The 18,999-nt window shown below is 35.8% G+C and overlaps 1 protein-coding gene and 1 long non-coding RNA gene across 4 annotated transcripts in view; one reads left to right on the forward strand and one right to left on the reverse strand.

Moving 5' to 3' along the window:
* Ten-a (Teneurin-a transmembrane protein) overlaps positions 1–18,999 on the forward strand; it is a 1,628,256-nt gene that overhangs the window by 61,378 nt on the left and 1,547,879 nt on the right. The window lies entirely within an intron of this gene.
* Positions 1–18,999, reverse strand: part of LOC141460207 (uncharacterized) — a 60,862-nt gene that overhangs the window by 21,521 nt on the left and 20,342 nt on the right. The window contains exons 3-4 of one of the 3 annotated variants that reach the window (XR_012461788.1): positions 16,070–16,227; positions 3,179–3,360 (exon numbers count right to left, since the gene is read on the reverse strand). This is a non-coding gene — a long non-coding RNA (uncharacterized lncRNA). Of the gene's footprint in view, positions 1–3,178; positions 3,361–7,790; positions 7,810–15,941; positions 16,228–18,999 lie in introns of those variants that run through there. The other 2 variants (XR_012461789.1, XR_012461787.1) reach the window with 2 other exon arrangements.

Genomic DNA, 18,999 nt, shown 5'->3' on the forward strand with positions numbered 1-18,999 from the left:
TAAACCAAAAAAAAGTGCAGCCGCATTGAAATAGTAACAATATGTTTAAGACACAATTTTTTTTTTTTTTAAATCTTTTATTGTAATTTATCACTGCAGCAGTTGTTGCGACAAGCAAATATGGTAAAAGAAAAAAGAAATAAAAGAAAATCATGAGTGGAGAAGGCACCCAGTGGTGCTACTCCTGTAACGTGCTTTGCTCTCACGATAAGAGTAGATCACGAGGCCATCTTCTCTTCAATCTCCTTAGAGTAATTACTCTGGTAATGTGGAGAAAGTTAGGTGTTCTATGAGAGGGTTAGGATGAGCTGCTGTAGAGGAATGAAATTTGAGAAAACGAGTGTTAGCAAGATCTGTAATGAAAGGAATTTTGAGGTCATTATGGATAGTGAGGTTAGATACATAGAACGGAGCGTTAAGAAGTTTTCGAAGTATTTTTGACTGTAATGCCTGGAGGCGTAGTGAGTTGGAACGCTTAGTCGATATCCATACTTCGATCCAAGATGGATGACGGAGTGGGAGCCGGCGTGTACGGGGCTCATCCGAGATGTAATATCTCGGTGAGCCTGGGAAGGCTAGCTACGGTCTTTCAGGCGGAGCTAGTCGCGATTATTATCTGCGCCACCGAAATAAGAAGACGGGGAGTGCATAACTCCAGAGTTGTCATTTATTCGGATAGCCAGGCTGCTCTGCGGGCAATTGACTCGTGGGAGATCAGCTCAAGGCTGGTTTGGGACTGCCTAAGTGCACTGAAGGAAATTAGTAGCCATAATAAGGTCTTCCTGGTTTGGGTACCTGGGCACTCGGGTTACAGAGGCAATGAGGCGGCGGACCGCCTGGCCCGGGAGGGTTCAATGAGAGCGCTTATCGGGCCGGAGCCGTTCTGCGGTGTCTCAAGATGCCTCAGGAGTACATCCATTAAGTTATGGATGCAGGACCGATCAAGGGAATGGTGGGTCAAAACTCCAGGCCAGAGACAGGCGAAAAAGTTTATTCATAGCTACTCGCCCAAGCTAACTGCAGAATTACTCCAACTAGGCCGGGTGGCCATAAGGATAGCAGTTGGCATTCTCACTGGCCATTGTAGATTAAATAAGCACATGCATCGCATGGGCCTGGCAACGGATAGCCTGTGTAGGTTTTGTCAGGAAGAAGAGGAGACGGCACTGCATGTGGTATGTCAGTGCGAGGGGCTGGTCTGGCTAAGGTACCGCCTCTTTGGCAAAGAGAAGCTGGTGCCAACAAGCCTCAGCCAGGGCCCTCTCTCGGACCTATTAAGGCTTTTAAGGCAAGCAGAACTCGAGAGGGTGCTCTGATGGCAGGTGCTCTGATTGACCACCTGGGAGCCCCCCCCCCCAATTCCACAGTTCGGTTAAGGACAGGATAGGGGGAGGGTCTCCAACTAGGGGGGTGCCACAATAGATCCTTGGGCTGTCGCGGTGGCGTAGGCTGAATAGCCAATTCCCCCGGTAGAATCTATCTATCCATACTTCGACGCCGTATGACCAAATAGGTCGCAGTAACAGTAGATATAAGAGTCTCTTGTTATGTAGGTTAAGTTTCGAACGTTTGCCAAATAGTCTGGCGAGAAGTTTTGAAGCGTTGGTTAGTTTCTTGTCTTTTCAGTCTAGTATGGGGATTCCATGTCAACCGTTTGTCTAGGTGCAGTCCAAGGTAGCGTACTTTGTCCACAGTTGGTATAGGAATTTGGTTCAAGATGATAGGAGGTAGGATTTTCCGTCTGAGAGTAAATACTATAAACTTTGACTTCGTAACGTTGGTTTTGATTCTCCATTTGAAAAGCCAGTCCTGTAAGTGACTGATGTGTTTGTAGAGTTCGTGTAGCGGTAAGAGGATCGGAATGAGGAGATAAGATAGCAGTATCGTTAGCAAAGGTAGAAAGAATGGTATTTGGGTGTTGAGGTATATCTGCTTTATATAAGGAGTAAATAAGAGGACCTAGAACACTGCCCTGAGGAACACCAGCTCGAGCTAGACGGATATCAGAGTCTGCTGCTCCACAGTTGACTCTGAAATATCGATCTTTTAGGTAAGATTTGAGGATGAGGTAGTAAGTATGAGGAAGAATCTCCCTCAGCTTAAACAGTAGTCCCTCGTGCCACACCCTGTCGAACGCCTGAGCGACGTCAAGGAAAACACTCGGGCAATACTGTTTTCGCTCGAGGGAGGTAGCAATAGTGTCCACAACGCGAAGCACCTGGTGAGAAGTTGAGTGATGTCTCCGAAATCCGAATTGATGATCCGGAATCATATTTTGTTCTGACACTAAAGGATAAAGTCTTTTAAGAAGTAGCTTTTCGAGGATTTGGGAAAGAAGTGGTAGCAAGCAGATTGGTCAGTAGGAAGTAATACTAGTGATGAGTTTCGTCGTTTTGGTTATCATTTTGATGGTTGAGAATTTCCACAGAGTGGGAAAGTGCGTCGTTCTGAGGACAGAGTTGTAAAGCAGTGTGAGGAATAGTATGGCTTTCCTTGGAAGTTCGTTTAAGATGGTTGAGGTTGAAGTCACAATTAATGAAGCAATCGAGTGAGGTTTTAAATAATGGAGTTATGATTTTAATAAAATTTTACGGGAATAATATTTTAGTAGAAAGAAGGGAAGTTTCATTATTTTATTGAAGAGTCAACTTTACCATCGACTTGCAGACTAAACAAGGAAGATAGGATTGGAAATAGAATTCGATCGAGAAAAAGTTTGTTGTCTGGCAGGATCTAAAGGCTAACAGATGGAGGAATTGAATTTATCATATATTTAGGCAGAGAGTATTATATATTGTAAATTATACATATGTAATTAATAATTGTACATAAAAAAAGGACATTCTACACAATAAGGATATACTAATTGCGTTTAATATATTTAAATTATTACAAAGTATAGTAAAGTAATAGCCTATTTTTTTAGACGGGGCTTAACGGCCAACTACCAATTAGGTGTCGTGGACGGTGGGAACTAACATATTAACTATTAAATTAAATCCAAGGCCAAGACCGGGGAATCGAACCCAGTACCACAATACATATTAGCTTCGCAGGTCTCGCCTTTTAACCGCTCGGCTACCATGGCGCCCAATTTGAATTATTATTTAACTATTCAATGCCAACAAAAAATCCCCTCATTACAGCAGCAGGCAATTAATAATTTTTAGATTCTTACCCCCTAAAAAAAAGTCTTTTTTAAAAGCAGTTATCCACTCTGACAGAGAGTTTACATTTATTCAAGGGGCCAGTAGACCCCAGCTAGCATCTCAAGTTGTCAGCAAATGAATCATCAGATCGTTAAAAAGAGCACATCACTTTTTATCATCACTAGCATCAGTTCATCCGCAAACTTAGGATCTGTAAAAAAAAAATAATAATAACAATGCAACTTAGAATTACAATGTTCGTGATCAATCCAACGTCACAATGATATATCATACGAGCGAGTCCAGTTTATAATGCTCTGTTCAGTCAGGTTATAGAAAAAATTGTTCTTTTGAGTATTTGACCCAATGTTTGAGAAACGCTGCTCTGGAGAACACTGTATTCAAGGCATGAAAGCACTTTTGTAAGTCTTAACCTTTCTCTTCTGCTTTTCAAGAAACTTCTACAAATTATAATTCGTAAAGAATACCAACTTAGCCAAGGTATTAGAGAATACTTCTGGATGTTGAGCAGCAACTTGTTTGTTTAATGAATCCTTTTGTAGTAAACCTAATAAAGAGAATGCAAATTTAAATAAATATTATTTAGAAACGTTCATTATTTTATTATAAACCAGGGAGAAAAATGAATTTATTGGCCTATTTATTATTTGACGAAAAGTTATTTATCAATCGGTAGTTGTTTTTCACAATTCCAAGTATTATTGGAACATCTTAAACTTTTCAACAAGAGGTACCATCCACGGAGAAGCTTAAAGAGAAAGTTGATTTTAAGCTTTTTTCCTTGACGTGCTTTCAGTGGGGCAAATAAAAGCACAATCCTTTCACTCAGCTATTCTAACACAAACCATCTTCTTCTTCGTCCTTTTTTCCTTCAACTTCTCCCTTTACTTCTTTCCACTTCTCACCACCTTCAACCATTTGCTTTTGTTATGGCGCTCTTTTCCCTTAGTAGGGCCTCTTTCCTACTTATTTGGTTTATTAAAACCGCACTTGTATTTCGATCACAATAACCACGTCGCTAGCTTGGCTCCAATTCCCCCCACATTCACTTCTTATTTTAGTTTACTCTCGTTCTCTTTTCATTCTCTTTCTCTCCTCTCCTAATTCTTCAGGAAAAAAATAAAGCTTTTCTTAAGGAGACTCCTATCGCTAAGGTAAAGAAGTGGAACTGGGGCAAAGAAGGTTGCTCTAAGTAACACCGTCTCCAGTTTTATCAAAACCCTATCAAGATTTAAAAAAAAAATAAAGCACAAGGAAAGATGAAGTAAGAAGAAAGACTGGCATTGCATTAGTGACGTTGAGGGTTGCTGTTGATGAGGCTGGAGGGAACGTTGCTTGCTCTTAATGGCGCCTACAGCAGCCGCTTTATATATATATATATATATATATATATATATATATATATATATATAAATCTCTAAAGCAGTGAGAGTTCTTAGAACCTTTCACATCACTTCATATATTTATATATTTCGACACGCACAAACGCACATTACATTCATTCCTGGTAAATTCTAATTAATCATCTCGTTAGACTTTAAAAGAGCTGCTCGAGACAAACTAATTGGTTAGCATTTTCAATAGAAACTTAATCCCTTTTCAATGAATAACTAGCAGAGAACATGCACACGATTAATGATTATTATTAAAAGTTTTACGTTCAATAAATGATTGCATTAATAATTATACTAGTACAGTAAAATAATTAAATTCTCAAAAAATTATGAGAAAATTAATACTTTAAACCAGCTTTACTTGCCTAATGAATACCTTTTTGTATTAGAATAAGGAATCGTAGTTATAAACTCGGATAGATTAGAGATTATATTATGTTTAAAGTTGACCAAATCTTTTGATACAGAAATGATACTCTGTAATTCTATGGTTACATCTGTTCTACTTATGGGGGCCATTACACTATCATAGATTAGAACTGATCCCATATAGATTCTATAAAGCGCTTTACCATTGGCCTCCGGACTACTCCAATGCATTTTGGGTGAGAATGAAACTAGGATTGAGGCATGTAGAAGCTGAAGTGGTGAAACGCATGCTTGGCGCTGGCTACACAAAATACTTACCATGTCACCATCTAAGTTACACCACACTGTGTTATGAAAGACTTAAAGCGGTTAACACTTGGGGGCGTAATGATCTATATGCTACAACTGGTTCAGTCAAATTGAAAAGAAAACTAGTTACGGTGGGATTCGGATGGGTTTTTGAATCAGGATATCCAACCAATACTAAGGGAAACCACGAACATAATTGAACGGTATGTGAATCACCATAAGTCGTTAGAAGCGGTTATAAATTCAAATTATAATATTTATTATCGAAATCTAACAAACTTTTGGTTTGGGAGAACGATATTTACATTTTGTTCAAAATATAGCCAAAAAGGAGGTTGATTAGTCAATTGAGGGTAAATAATTATAAATATATTAAACCATATTGGAATGGGGTACTCCATAAATTTGAAGGGTCAGAGAACTGTTCTAAATGTAAATGCCAATTGCCAGTGAATTTAGAACATTATTTGATAGAATGCCCTTTGTATGAACCTTTAAGATTGCAGTATCTGGCAAAATATATGAATGGGGTAAATGACAAAGTGGCAAAAATAACGAAATTGCTGGAAATCCAAGATAAAGATCAGACAAATAATATTTACTTGTATATAGTAGGGTCGCTCAAATTGAGAGCATTTATAAGAAATGAATAGTTTTAATCATAGTAATCTATAGAATTATTATTATTATTTTTTTTTATGATTTAAGGCACCTCAAAATCTATGGTTATTGGCGCCCGGAGCTTTTTTCAGTGCACTGCCGGCCTCCGGACAGTGTTCTCTCTTTACAGACAACACTATCCATCACCGGACAGTGAGCTGTAAGAAAGCTCCTAGGAAGAGAAAATCTAAGGGTCAGCTGCTGGATTTTAAGTTGACCTAATTGATACATCTCTTGTAGCTAGAAAATATCTAAAGCTACTAAACTTTATCGGACTTAGCGTCTAATAATTCCTACCCAGTAAGTTACACTGAACTCTCATGAGGAAATAACATATAGTATATTTTGCTGACTTTCATTCGACTTCAATCATTAAATAACTGACACATTAAAAATAATAATAATCACAAAAAAAAAAACGAAAATAACAGCGATATCATTATTATATTATTTATATCATTTATCATTTATTATATCATTATTATTTCTTTTTCTTTTTCTTTTTTTCTCAACTTGTACAGAGACAAGAAAAGCTGCCAATCTTGCTAATAGTACTAAATTTAACCAATTCCATATTTAGCCATCTTTGAAAGAATATCCAAGAGTAATGTCCGCGCTTCTGTTGATATTTGTTGAGGTTGTTTCTTTTTAAGGATGACCAAACGATTAAAAGCTAACCAAATGGATCATTTTGAAGTATTTTTCATTGTTTTTTTAAGCCAATTTCAGTCATTATTATTTTTATTTCATATTTCTTAAGCAGGGAGGACAGAAGGCACACCAACCTTAGAATAACAATTTAAAAAGTAAAAATATAATATTGTCAATAAGTCCTGAAGATGACCTAGTCAGTCCCTAAGGTCGAAAGCTCGGCAAAAGAAAAGAATTATGACTAAAATTGGCTTTATTATTTCTTCCTTCCGGATCTTTTTTGAAATTAATCAATTTTCTAAAATAATAAAATTTTCGATAACATCTGCAACAAAGAAAAATTAGTTGTGATTGTTGTAACATAACCTTGCAATACTTTTTATTTTAGCAAAACCTTTATTATTTATTTCTACTTTATTTAGCTTTAATTTATTTATCGTTTTTTTTTGAGTATTTTTTTCCAACTCAGATGTTACTCTGGTAGTAAATCAATTAAATTTGACTCGGTAAGAGCAACTGTTATTAATTTAATAGCATTTAACATAAAATGTAATTTATAGATATCTGACTTCTAGACAAAAATATACGCTTGTACCCAAATAGAAAGTATTTTAAGCGAAAAAGGAGTAAAATGAACAAATAAAAATAAAATCTAGATACGTAAAACCAAAAATAGTTTAATTGACGGCACGAGGTGGTGGACAGCAAAATAAATAGCAAACATATCCGTTATAGTCGAACCCTGTGCACAAATAAACATCCAAACACAACCACAGAATATAGAGGAGAACACTGTAAATTTGAAATAACTAATTTTAGCAGGAGTCTGACCAATGCGTCCGCACCACGCCGTCTACACCATTGCCAAATTGCATTTGTGGGACGGACACGGACGAAGGCGAGGAATTTAATTTTGTAAGGTCTGAGAAAAAATGTATTTTTATAATTCTGGCCAGACTATCCCACCTGTGTAGCAAGTTCTCGGTCTGGTGGACATGTAAATAAAAATAAACTTTTCAGAATATTTACATTATTTTGATATTTATAAAATGAATTATAATTTTCATTTTAAGCAATGAAGTTCACACATTACTTGTCTGAACCTATCAGATGTATTTTCACTCAGAAGACTTTCTATCTCTGAAATTATAAGATCTTAATTTGAGTAATTAACTTTAAATTTTAAAATGTTCAGTTGGCGTAATCAGCAAGGAACATCAGGTAGGAAGAATGACAATCCAGCTCTCCACAATCCACTGAAATCAAGTTATAAAACATTTATTTTGTGGACTAATACTGTATAAGGAGCCAATTTAGTAAAAAAGAAATAATAATAAGAAATCAGATAAAAGTTAGGAGCGCTTTTTGTAATTTTTAATTTAGAAGGATATGCAAAACCCCAAAACTTTATCACCTCATATCTCCTTAAAAAATACAGCTAGAAGACGGAATTTCTACACAATTGTAGAGGTAAACGAGTACTACAATTGCATACATTTCCGTTTAGTTTCCACTATTACGACAGGAGATACAGCAGTTTGAAATTTGAAGGAGATGCAAAACACCAAAACTTGATTACCTTATATCTCCTTAAAAAATACAGCTAGAAGACGGGAATTCTACACAATTGTAGAGGTAAACGAGTACTACAATTGCCTACATTTCCGTTTAGTTTCCACAAATAGGATAGGAGATACAGCAGTTTGAAATTTGAAGGAGATGCAAAACACCAAAACTTTATTACTTCATATCTCCTTAAAAAATACAACTAGAAGACGGAAATTCTACGCAATTGCAGAGGTAAAAGAATACTACAATTGCCTACATTTCCGTTTAGTTTCCACTAGTAGGATAGGAGATACAGCAGTTTGAAATTTGAAGGAGATGCAAAACTCCAAAACTTTATTACCTTATATCTCCTTAAAAAATACAGCTAGAAGACGGGAATTCTACACAATTGTAGAGGTAAACGAGTACTACAATTGCCATCATTTCCGTTTAGTTTCCACTATTAGGACAGGAGATACAGCAGTTTGAAATTTGAAGGAAATGCAAACGTCCAAAACATTATCACTTCATATCTCCTTAAAAAATACAGCTAGAAGACGGGAATTCTACACAATTGTAGAGGTAAACGAGTACTACAATTGCCTACATTTCCGTTTAGTTTCCACTAGTAGCACAGGAGATACAGGCAGTTTGAAATTTGAAGGAAATGCAAACGTCCAAAACATTATCACTTCATATCTCCTTAAATAATACAGCTAGATGACGGGAATTCTACACAATTGTAGAGGTAAACGAGTACTACAATTGCCATCATTTCCGTTAAGTTTCCACTATTAGGACAGGAAATACAGCAGTTTGAAATTTGAAGGAAATGCAAACGTCCAAAACATTATCACTTCATATCTCCTTAAAAAATACAGCTAGAAGACGGGAATTCTACACAATTGTAGAGGTAAACGAGTACTACAATTGCCTACATTTCCGTTTAGTTTCCACTAGTAGCACAGGAGATACAGCAGTTTGAAATTTGAAGGAAATGCAAACGTCCAAAACATTATCACTTCATATCTCCTTAAATAATACAGCTAGAAGACGGGAATTCTACACAATTGTAGAGGTAAACGAGTACTACAATTGCCTACATTTCCGTTTAGTTTCCACTATTAGGACAGGAGATACAGCAATTTGAAATTTGAAGGAAATGCAAACGTCCAAAACATTATCACTTCATATCTCCTTAAATAATACAGCTAGAAGACGGGAATTCTACACAATTGTAGAGGTAAACGAGTACTACAATTGCCATCATTTCCGTTTAGTTTCCACTATTAGGACAGGAGATACAGCAGTTTGAAATTTAAAGGAAATGCAAACGTCCAAAACATTATCACTTCATATCTCCTTAAAAAATACAGCTAGAAGACGGGAATTCTACACAATTGTAGAGGTAAACGAGTACTACAATTGCCTACATTTCCGTTTAGTTTCCACTAGTAGCACAGGAGATACAGCAGTTTGAAATTTGAAGGAAATGCAAACGTCCAAAACATTATCACTTCATATCTCCTTAAAAAATACAGCTAGAAAACGAGAATTCTACACAATTGTAGAGGTAAACGAGTACTACAATTGCCATCATTTCCGTTTAGTTTCCACTAGTAGCACAGGAGATACAGCAGATTGGAATTTGAAGGAAATGCAAACGTCCAAAACATTATCACTTCATATCTCCTTAAAAAATACAGCTAGAAGACGGGAATTCTACACAATTGTAGAGGTAAACGAGTACTACAATTGCCTACATTTCCGTTTAGTTTCCACTAGTAGCACAGGAGATACAGCAGTTTGAAATTTGAAGGAAATGCAAACGTCCAAAACATTATCACTTCATATCTCCTTAAAAAATACAGCTAGAAAACGAGAATTCAACACAATTGTAGAGGTAAACGAGTACTACAATTGCCATCATTTCCGTTTAGTTTCCACTAGTAGCACAGGAGATACAGCAGATTGGAATTTGAAGGAAATGCAAACGTCCAAAACATTATCACTTCATATCTCCTTAAAAAATACAGCTAGAAGACGGGAATTCTACACAATTGTAGAGGTAAACGATTACTACAATTGCCTACATTTCCGTTTAGTTTCCACTAGTAGCACAGGAGATACAGCAGTTTGAAATTTGAAGGAAATGCAAACGTCCAAAACATTATCACTTCATATCTCCTTAAATAATACAGCTAGAAGACGGGAATTCTACACAATTGTAGAGGTAAACGAGTACTACAATTGCCTACATTTCCGTTTAGTTTCCACTAGTAGCACAGGACATACAGCAGATTGGAATTTGAAGGAAATGCAAACGTCCAAAACATTATCACTTCATATCTCCTTAAAAAATACAGCTAGAAGACGGGAATTCTACACAATTGTAGAGGTAAACGAGTACTACAATTGCCTACATTTCCGTTTAGTTTCCACTAGTAGCACAGGAGATACAGCAGTTTGAAATTTGAAGGAAATGCAAACGTCCAAAACATTATCACTTCATATCTCCTTAAATAATACAGCTAGAAGACGGGAATTCTACACAATTGTAGCGGTAAACGAGTACTACAATTGCCTACAATTCCGTTTAGTTTCCACTAGTAGCACAGGAGATACAGCAGTTTGAAATTTGAAGGAAATGCAAACGTCCAAAACATTATCACTTCATATCTCCTTAAATAATACAGCTAGAAGACGGGAATTCTACACAATTTTAGCGGTAAACGAGTACTACAATTGCCTACATTTCGGTTTAGTTTCCACTAGTAGCACAGGAGATACAGCAGTTTGAAATTTGAAGGAAATGCAAACGTCCAAAACATTATCACTTCATATCTCCTTAAAAAATACAGCTAGAAAACGAGAATTCTACACAATTGTAGAGGTAAACGAGTACTACAATTGCCATCATTTCCGTTTAGTTTCCACTAGTAGCACAGGAGATACAGCAGATTGGAATTTGAAGGAAATGCAAACGTCCAAAACATTATCACTTCATATCTCCTTAAAAAATACAGCTAGAAGACGGGAATTCTACACAATTGTAGAGGTAAACGAGTACTACAATTGCCATCATTTCCGTTTAGTTTCCACTAGTAGCACAGGAGATACAGCAGATTGGAATTTGAAGGAAATGCAAACGTCCAAAACATTATCACTTCATATCTCCTTAAATAATACAGCTAGAAGACGGGAATTCTACACAATTGTAGAGGTAAACGAGTACTACAATTGCCTACATTTCCGTTTAGTTTCCACTAGTAGCACAGGAGATACAGCAGTTTGAAATTTGAAGGAAATGCAAACGTCCAAAACATTATCACTTCATATCTCCTTAAATAATACAGCTAGAAGACGGGAATTCTACACAATTGTAGCGGTAAACGAGTACTACAATTGCCTACATTTCCGTTTAGTTTCCACTAGTAGGATAGGAGATACAGCAGTTTGAAATTTGAAGGAGATGCAAAACACCAAAACTTTATCACCTCATATCTCCTTAAAAAATACAGCTAGAAGACGGGATTTCTACACAATTGTAGAGGTAAACGAGTACTACAATTGCCTACATTTCCGTTTAGTTTCCACTAGTAGGATAGGAGATACAGCAGTTTGAAATTTGAAGGAGATGCAAAACACCAAAACTTTATTACCTTATATCTCCTTAAAAAATACAGCTAGAAGACGGAAATTCTACGCAATTGCAGAGGTAAAGGAGTACTACAATTGCCTACATTTCCGTTTAGTTTCCACTAGTAGGATAGGAGATACAGCAGTTTGAAATTTGAAGGAGATGCAAAACACCAAAACTTTATTACCTTATATCTCCTTAAAAAATACAGCTAGAAGACGGAAATTCTACGCAATTGCAGAGGTAAAGGAGTACTACAATTGCCTACATTTCCGTTTAGTTTCCACTAGTAGGATAGGAGATACAGCAGTTTGAAATTTGAAGGAGATGCAAAACACCAAAACTTTATTACCTTATATCTCCTTAAAAAATACAGCTAGAAGACGGAAATTCTACGCAATTGCAGAGGTAAAGGAGTACTACAATTGCCTACATTTCCGTTTAGTTTCCACTAGTAGGATAGGAGATACAGCAGTTTGAAATTTGAAGGAGATGCAAAACACCAAAACTTTATTACCTTATATCTCCTTAAAAAATACAGCTAGAAGACGGAAATTCTACGCAATTGCAGAGGTAAAGGAGTACTACAATTGCCTACATTTCCGTTTAGTTTCCACTAGTAGGATAGGAGATACAGCAGTTTGAAATTTGAAGGAGATGCAAAACACCAAAACTTTATTACCTTATATCTCCTTAAAAAATACAGCTAGAAGACGGAAATTCTACGCAATTGCAGAGGTAAAGGAGTACTACAATTGCCTACATTTCCGTTTAGTTTCCACTAGTAGGATAGGAGATACAGCAGTTTGAAATTTGAAGGAGATGCAAAACACCAAAACTTTATTACCTTATATCTCCTTAAAAAATACAGCTAGAAGACGGAAATTCTACGCAATTGCAGAGGTAAAGGAGTACTACAATTGCCTACATTTCCGTTTAGTTTCCACTAGTAGGATAGGAGATACAGCAGTTTGAAATTTGAAGGAGATGCAAAACACCAAAACTTTATTACCTTATATCTCCTTAAAAAATACAGCTAGAAGACGGAAATTCTACGCAATTGCAGAGGTAAAGGAGTACTACAATTGCCTACATTTCCGTTTAGTTTCCACTAGTAGGATAGGAGATACAGCAGTTTGAAATTTGAAGGAGATGCAAAACACCAAAACTTTATTACCTTATATCTCCTTAAAAAATACAGCTAGAAGACGGAAATTCTACGCAATTGCAGAGGTAAAGGAGTACTACAATTGCCTACATTTCCGTTTAGTTTCCACTAGTAGGATAGGAGATACAGCAGTTTGAAATTTGAAGGAGATGCAAAACACCGAAACTTTATCACCTCATATCTCCTTAAAAAATACAGCTAGAAGACGGGAATTCTACACAATTGTAGAGGTAAACGAGTACTACAATTGCCTACATTTCCGTTTAGTTTCCACTAGTAGGATAGGAGATACAGCAGTTTGAAATTTGAAGGAGATGCAAAACACCAAAACTTTATTACCTTATATCTCCTTAAAAAATACAGCTAGAAGACGGAAATTCTACGCAATTGCAGAGGTAAAGGAGTACTACAATTGCCTACATTTCCGTTTAGTTTCCACTAGTAGGATAGGAGATACAGCAGTTTGAAATTTGAAGGAGATGCAAAACACCAAAACTTTATTACCTTATATCTCCTTAAAAAATACAGCTAGAAGACGGGAATTCTACACAATTGCAGAGGTAAAGGAGTACTACAATTGCCTACATTTCCGTTTAGTTTCCACTAGTAGGATAGGAGATGCAGCAGTTTGAAATTTGAAGGAGATGCAAAACACCAAAACTTTATCACTTCATATCTCCTTAAAAAATATAGCTAGAAGACGGGAATTCTACACAATTGTAGAGGTAAACGAGTACTACAATTGCCTACATTTCCGTTTAGTTTCCACTAGTAGGATAGGAGATACAGCAGTTTGAAATTTGAAGGAGATGCAAAACACCAAAACTTTATTACCTTATATCTCCTTAAAAAATACAGCTAGAAGACGGAAATTCTACGCAATTGCAGAGGTAAAGGAGTACTACAATTGCCTACATTTCCGTTTAGTTTCCACTAGTAGGATAGGAGATACAGCAGTTTGAAATTTGAAGGAGATGCAAAACACCAAAACTTTATTACCTTATATCTCCTTAAAAAATACAGCTAGAAGACGGAAATTCTACGCAATTGCAGAGGTAAAGGAGTACTACAATTGCCTACATTTCCGTTTAGTTTCCACTAGTAGGATAGGAGATACAGCAGTTTGAAATTTGAAGGAGATGCAAAACACCAAAACTTTATTACCTTATATCTCCTTAAAAAATACAGCTAGAAGACGGAAATTCTACGCAATTGCAGAGGTAAAGGAGTACTACAATTGCCTACATTTCCGTTTAGTTTCCACTAGTAGGATAGGAGATACAGCAGTTTGAAATTTGAAGGAGATGCAAAACACCAAAACTTTATCACCTCATATCTCCTTAAAAAATACAGCTAGAAGACGGGAATTCTACACAATTGTAGAGGTAAACGAGTACTACAATTGCCTACATTTCCGTTTAGTTTCCACTAGTAGGATAGGAGATACAGCAGTTTGAAATTTGAAGGAGATGCAAAACACCAAAACTTTATTACCTTATATCTCCTTAAAAAATACAGCTAGAAGGCGGAAATTCTACGCAATTGCAGAGGTAAAGGAGTACTACAATTGCCTACATTTCCGTTTAGTTTCCACTAGTAGGATAGGAGATACAGCAGTTTGAAATTTGAAGGAGATGCAAAACACCAAAACTTTATTACCTTATATCTCCTTAAAAAATACAGCTAGAAGACGGGAATTCTACACAATTGCAGAGGTAAAGGAGTACTACAATTGCCTACATTTCCGTTTAGTTTCCACTAGTAGGATAGGAGATGCAGCAGTTTGAAATTTGAAGGAGATGCAAAACACCAAAACTTTATCACTTCATATCTCCTTAAAAAATATAGCTAGAAGACGGGAATTCTACACAATTGTAGAGGTAAACGAGTACTACAATTGCCTACATTTCCGTTTAGTTTCCACTAGTAGGATAGGAGATACAGCAGTTTGAAATTTGAAGGAGATGCAAAACTATTCTATTTTTCTAAACTATCTATTTTTTATTTTAATTTTTCTAAAATGGGTTTTAGTTCATTATTTCATTGTATGTTAACCAGTATTTGCAGATAATAAAGAAACTTCGTAATATTAGGATGAATCTCGCTGGCCTTAAAATTATTGAAGACGGGCCACACTGCTTTATAGGCTAAAACTCGTATTAACCTCCGCAGTTTGGATTGAAACGCACGCTTTAAGTCAGTGAATGGGATGTTATGGGCCTAATAAAAATATTATTAATAAAAATATTAAATTCCAAATTTAATAAAAGATAACTTTGATTTTATAAAAGGTTTTAGTTTTTTATCCATTATCAGATTAGACTATAGAGCGAGTACTCACTACATTTCGAGAAGGCAATCTAAGAGAAGTCGAAAACTCCATACCAATGATGATAGACCGCAACCCGGTCGGTTGTACAATAGAAAATGCGTGCTTAGACGGATAAAATTAATGATATAATCTAGCACTGCGTACCTAATACATTTTCAAATAAATGCAGATGTATGAGAGAGGAGAGAAGTGCATCTCGAAGGTTATATCATAGTAGACTTCAAAAACAATACCCATACGCTTAACCCAGCTAAGGAAGTTTAGGCTATACAGTTATTTATTTCAGCAAGGCTTTCAAAGTCTTGGAGAACATTATTCATTCTAATTAAGTATAAACAATAATACAAATTTCCAATATGAAAAACGAATTTCAATAAACTGTAATATTCATTATCAATTCTATTTATGGCTGAATCTGAGAAAATTTCAAAATCATGTTTGAAATATTAGGTTGATTTAATTTGGAAGAAATTATAAGAGAATTCCTCTAGTAAAAAAAAATATTAGAGAAAACTTTACCTATTCGCCCTTAAAATATCTAAATCTGAATATTATGCAGATTTAAAACTTTTCTGGATTCAATCCAGGTCTTTTTTTAATTTATAGGATGTTTTTTTTTCCACAGATTTAAGAAGAGAAGCCTTTTTATTTTGGTGAAGGGAGACTCAGTGATAAATAAATACACACAACCAACAGAAATTATAGACAGTAAAAGTATCTGTAAAGTTGTTTACTAAGAATATAATATATTTGGCAAATAAGATACAATCAGCTGACTGCTTAAAGGATACACCATAAATAATTACTAAAACTATTTTAAGTCTTTACCTATCTGATGTCTTTTATCTCAGCAGACTGTCTATCGCTGAAAATATAAGGTCTTAATTTGAGTAATTAGCTTTACGTAAAGTTTAAAATGTTAAGTTGGGCGTAATCAGCAAGGAACATCAGGTAGGAAGAATGACAATCCAGCTCTCCGCAATCCCCTGAAATCAAGTTGTAAAACATTTATTTTGTAGTGTAATGCTGTATGAAGAGCCATTTCAGCAAAAAATAAATAATAATAAAAAAAGAGATAAAAGTTAGGAGTGATCTTTGTAATGTTATACATGTTTTTGACTTAATTCATATGTACGTAAAAGTGTATGAAGTAAAGTTTTACAATGAATAAGATACAAATGATAGCAAGGACGTCGTAAAAGTGGTCATCCTTTTAGCCAGCTTATTTAGGATGACAACTAAAGATTGTTTAACAAACTATGCCAACAAGAAGTGATGTTTTGCGGGTTGTGGTTTCTTAATTGTTTACCCTTCATCAACAAAACTGTATCAGTTTTTCGCTTTATAACTATTCCATTTATGGTTGAGAAAATAAGTATCTGTATATAAGGATAACATTCCTACTTCTAGGTCGCAGAGTCTGAGCCTAGCCCAATTTAAATGGTATTAAACCCGTTAATGCTAGGACATACACTTTAATGACAACTATTGAAAGATGCAAGTGTGCTTCAGCATCACAACCACCTTCAAACATATGTATAACAGGAGGGGTCACCAAACTAACCCACCCAGCCTGCGACGTCAATTTATCAGGCTCGCCAAAATTTACTTGAATTTGCTCGATGAAATGTAAGGAACAACGAGACTCTGTGATACAATTTTAATTTAAATATTATGTTTAGGTGAATAAAATAAACTGAGTTGACAGATAGAAAGTAAAATTTCTAGAAAATGAAAATATACAACCGTCTTTCTTTACTAGATAGTTTTGAAGAAGGTTCTATTTTGGTTTATTTTCTTTCGACTATTTTTATGGATATTCCCTTTCAAATGTGTTTATCATATTGGATTCAAAAAAGAAAATGATGCAGGGTGGGGCAAAAGGTATGAACCTGTTTTAAAGGGATGTAAAACAAAAACAATTCAACTTACAGAAATTATATTTATGTTGTAAACAACATTTAAAACAACAATTAAAATTCAGTACAGAATCTAGTTTTTTACATTAAGTTTGAAAGATGATATCACGTAGGTGACGGCCGTCAGCCACGATGCACTCTTGAAGGCGAATTCTGAAGTTTTCAACCTCTCTTCTTCACATTTCGATGGGTATTGCCGTAACTTCCTCTCTGATTCTGTCCTTAAGTTCTTCCTGGGTATGTGGACGATGTTTAAAAACTTTTTCCTTTAGGCACCCCCAAAGAAAAAAATCACAAATGCTCAAATCTGGTGAGCGCGCAGGCCACTCCACGTCACCCCTCAAAGAGACGAGGCACTGGGGGTACATTGAAATCCTAGCAGTGTGGGATGTAGCCCCGTCCAGTTGGAACCAGATGTCTCCCAGATTAGTTGCTTCACTCAATTCTTCCAGTTCAGGTTCAAAAAAAACTCTTCCAACATAGCGCTCACCGGTGACAGTGACGGTTCGCCCATTAGACCTCGAAAAAGTAAGGACCAATAATCCCAAATTGGGATACTGCACACCACACAGTCACTTTAGGGGAGTGAAGTGGCCTCTGGTGAATTTCCCTTGGGTTTTCATTAGCCCATCAAATGTGCAGAAGAGCGGTTGAAAACTTCAGAATTCGCCTTCAAGAGTGCATCGCGGTTGACGGCCGCCACCTACGTCATATCTTTTTTCAAACTTAATGTAAAAATCTAGATTCTGCACTGAATTAAACAATATAAACATAATTTCTGTAAGTTGAATTGTTTTTGTTTTACATCATTTTAAAACCGGTTCATACCTTTTGCCCCACCCTGTATATGAAGTCAGAGTATCAAACGAGATTGACTGATAAAAATTTGAAAGCAATTCTCTTGATTGGATACAGCTATTTCAAACCAAACATTGATGATAACTTAAAGGCCAAAGGTCAGACAAATCTTACCAACGTATTTTTGCTGCTTAGTTTGTGAGATTTATACACACCAGGTCTGATGTGAAAATTTTGAAACCACTTATAAACTGTTCTAATCGAAGGTGCAGAGTCACCATAATGTTTATCAAGCTTCTCTTTAGTCTCCTGAGGCGTTTTGCCTTTCATAAAGTAGTGTTTAATCAACACACGAAATTCTTTTTCGTCCATTTTTTGAAAATCACTCGACTTCCTCGATTCAAACGAATGCCAAACACAAAGAAATAGACCGATCTGGCTGAAACTTGGTGTGTGTTCTTCCAAGAGATGCTACTAACTAAACATAACCTCGATACGCGCCAGTAGTGCTATCTCTCTGACTTTGCACGGACTTTTCAAACGACCCTCGTAACATAGAATGCTGTACTTAGTTTTTCGTCCTTTTTCACAGACTTTTTGTTTTTACTTGTAAAAGTATTGTACATAATGTTTTCTGCGGCCTGCGCTCCATCATATTGTCCAGTTATTTGGCCCACTGTGCAAAAAGTTTTGGTGATCTCTGTTTTATAAGGACAGAAAGAAACAAATATTAAAAAGACTATTTCACCTTTAAATTTTAATTAAAAAAATACTAACTCCAGTTTTGAACCTCATAAATTTAAATTTTGCTATTGGGAAATTAGTTTCCAAATTTAAATGTAAACAGCTATTTTGCAACAATTTCATGAGTGGTGGGAAATTTGGTTTACAAATTATTTAATTCTAGAGAGTGGTAAATAATAAATGATAGTTTAGAGGTAAGTCTAATAACTTACTCACACTACCTATTTCTAGGTAAAATGTTTCATCACTCCATTTAATGGTAGGCAAGTTCAATCAAAGTTGTTTAAACTATTCGAG

Source organism: Rhodnius prolixus, unplaced genomic scaffold (assembly GCF_049639745.1).
Source record: "Rhodnius prolixus isolate KJV_2025 unplaced genomic scaffold, Rpr scaffold_6, whole genome shotgun sequence".
Taxonomy (NCBI): domain Eukaryota; kingdom Metazoa; phylum Arthropoda; class Insecta; order Hemiptera; family Reduviidae; genus Rhodnius; species Rhodnius prolixus.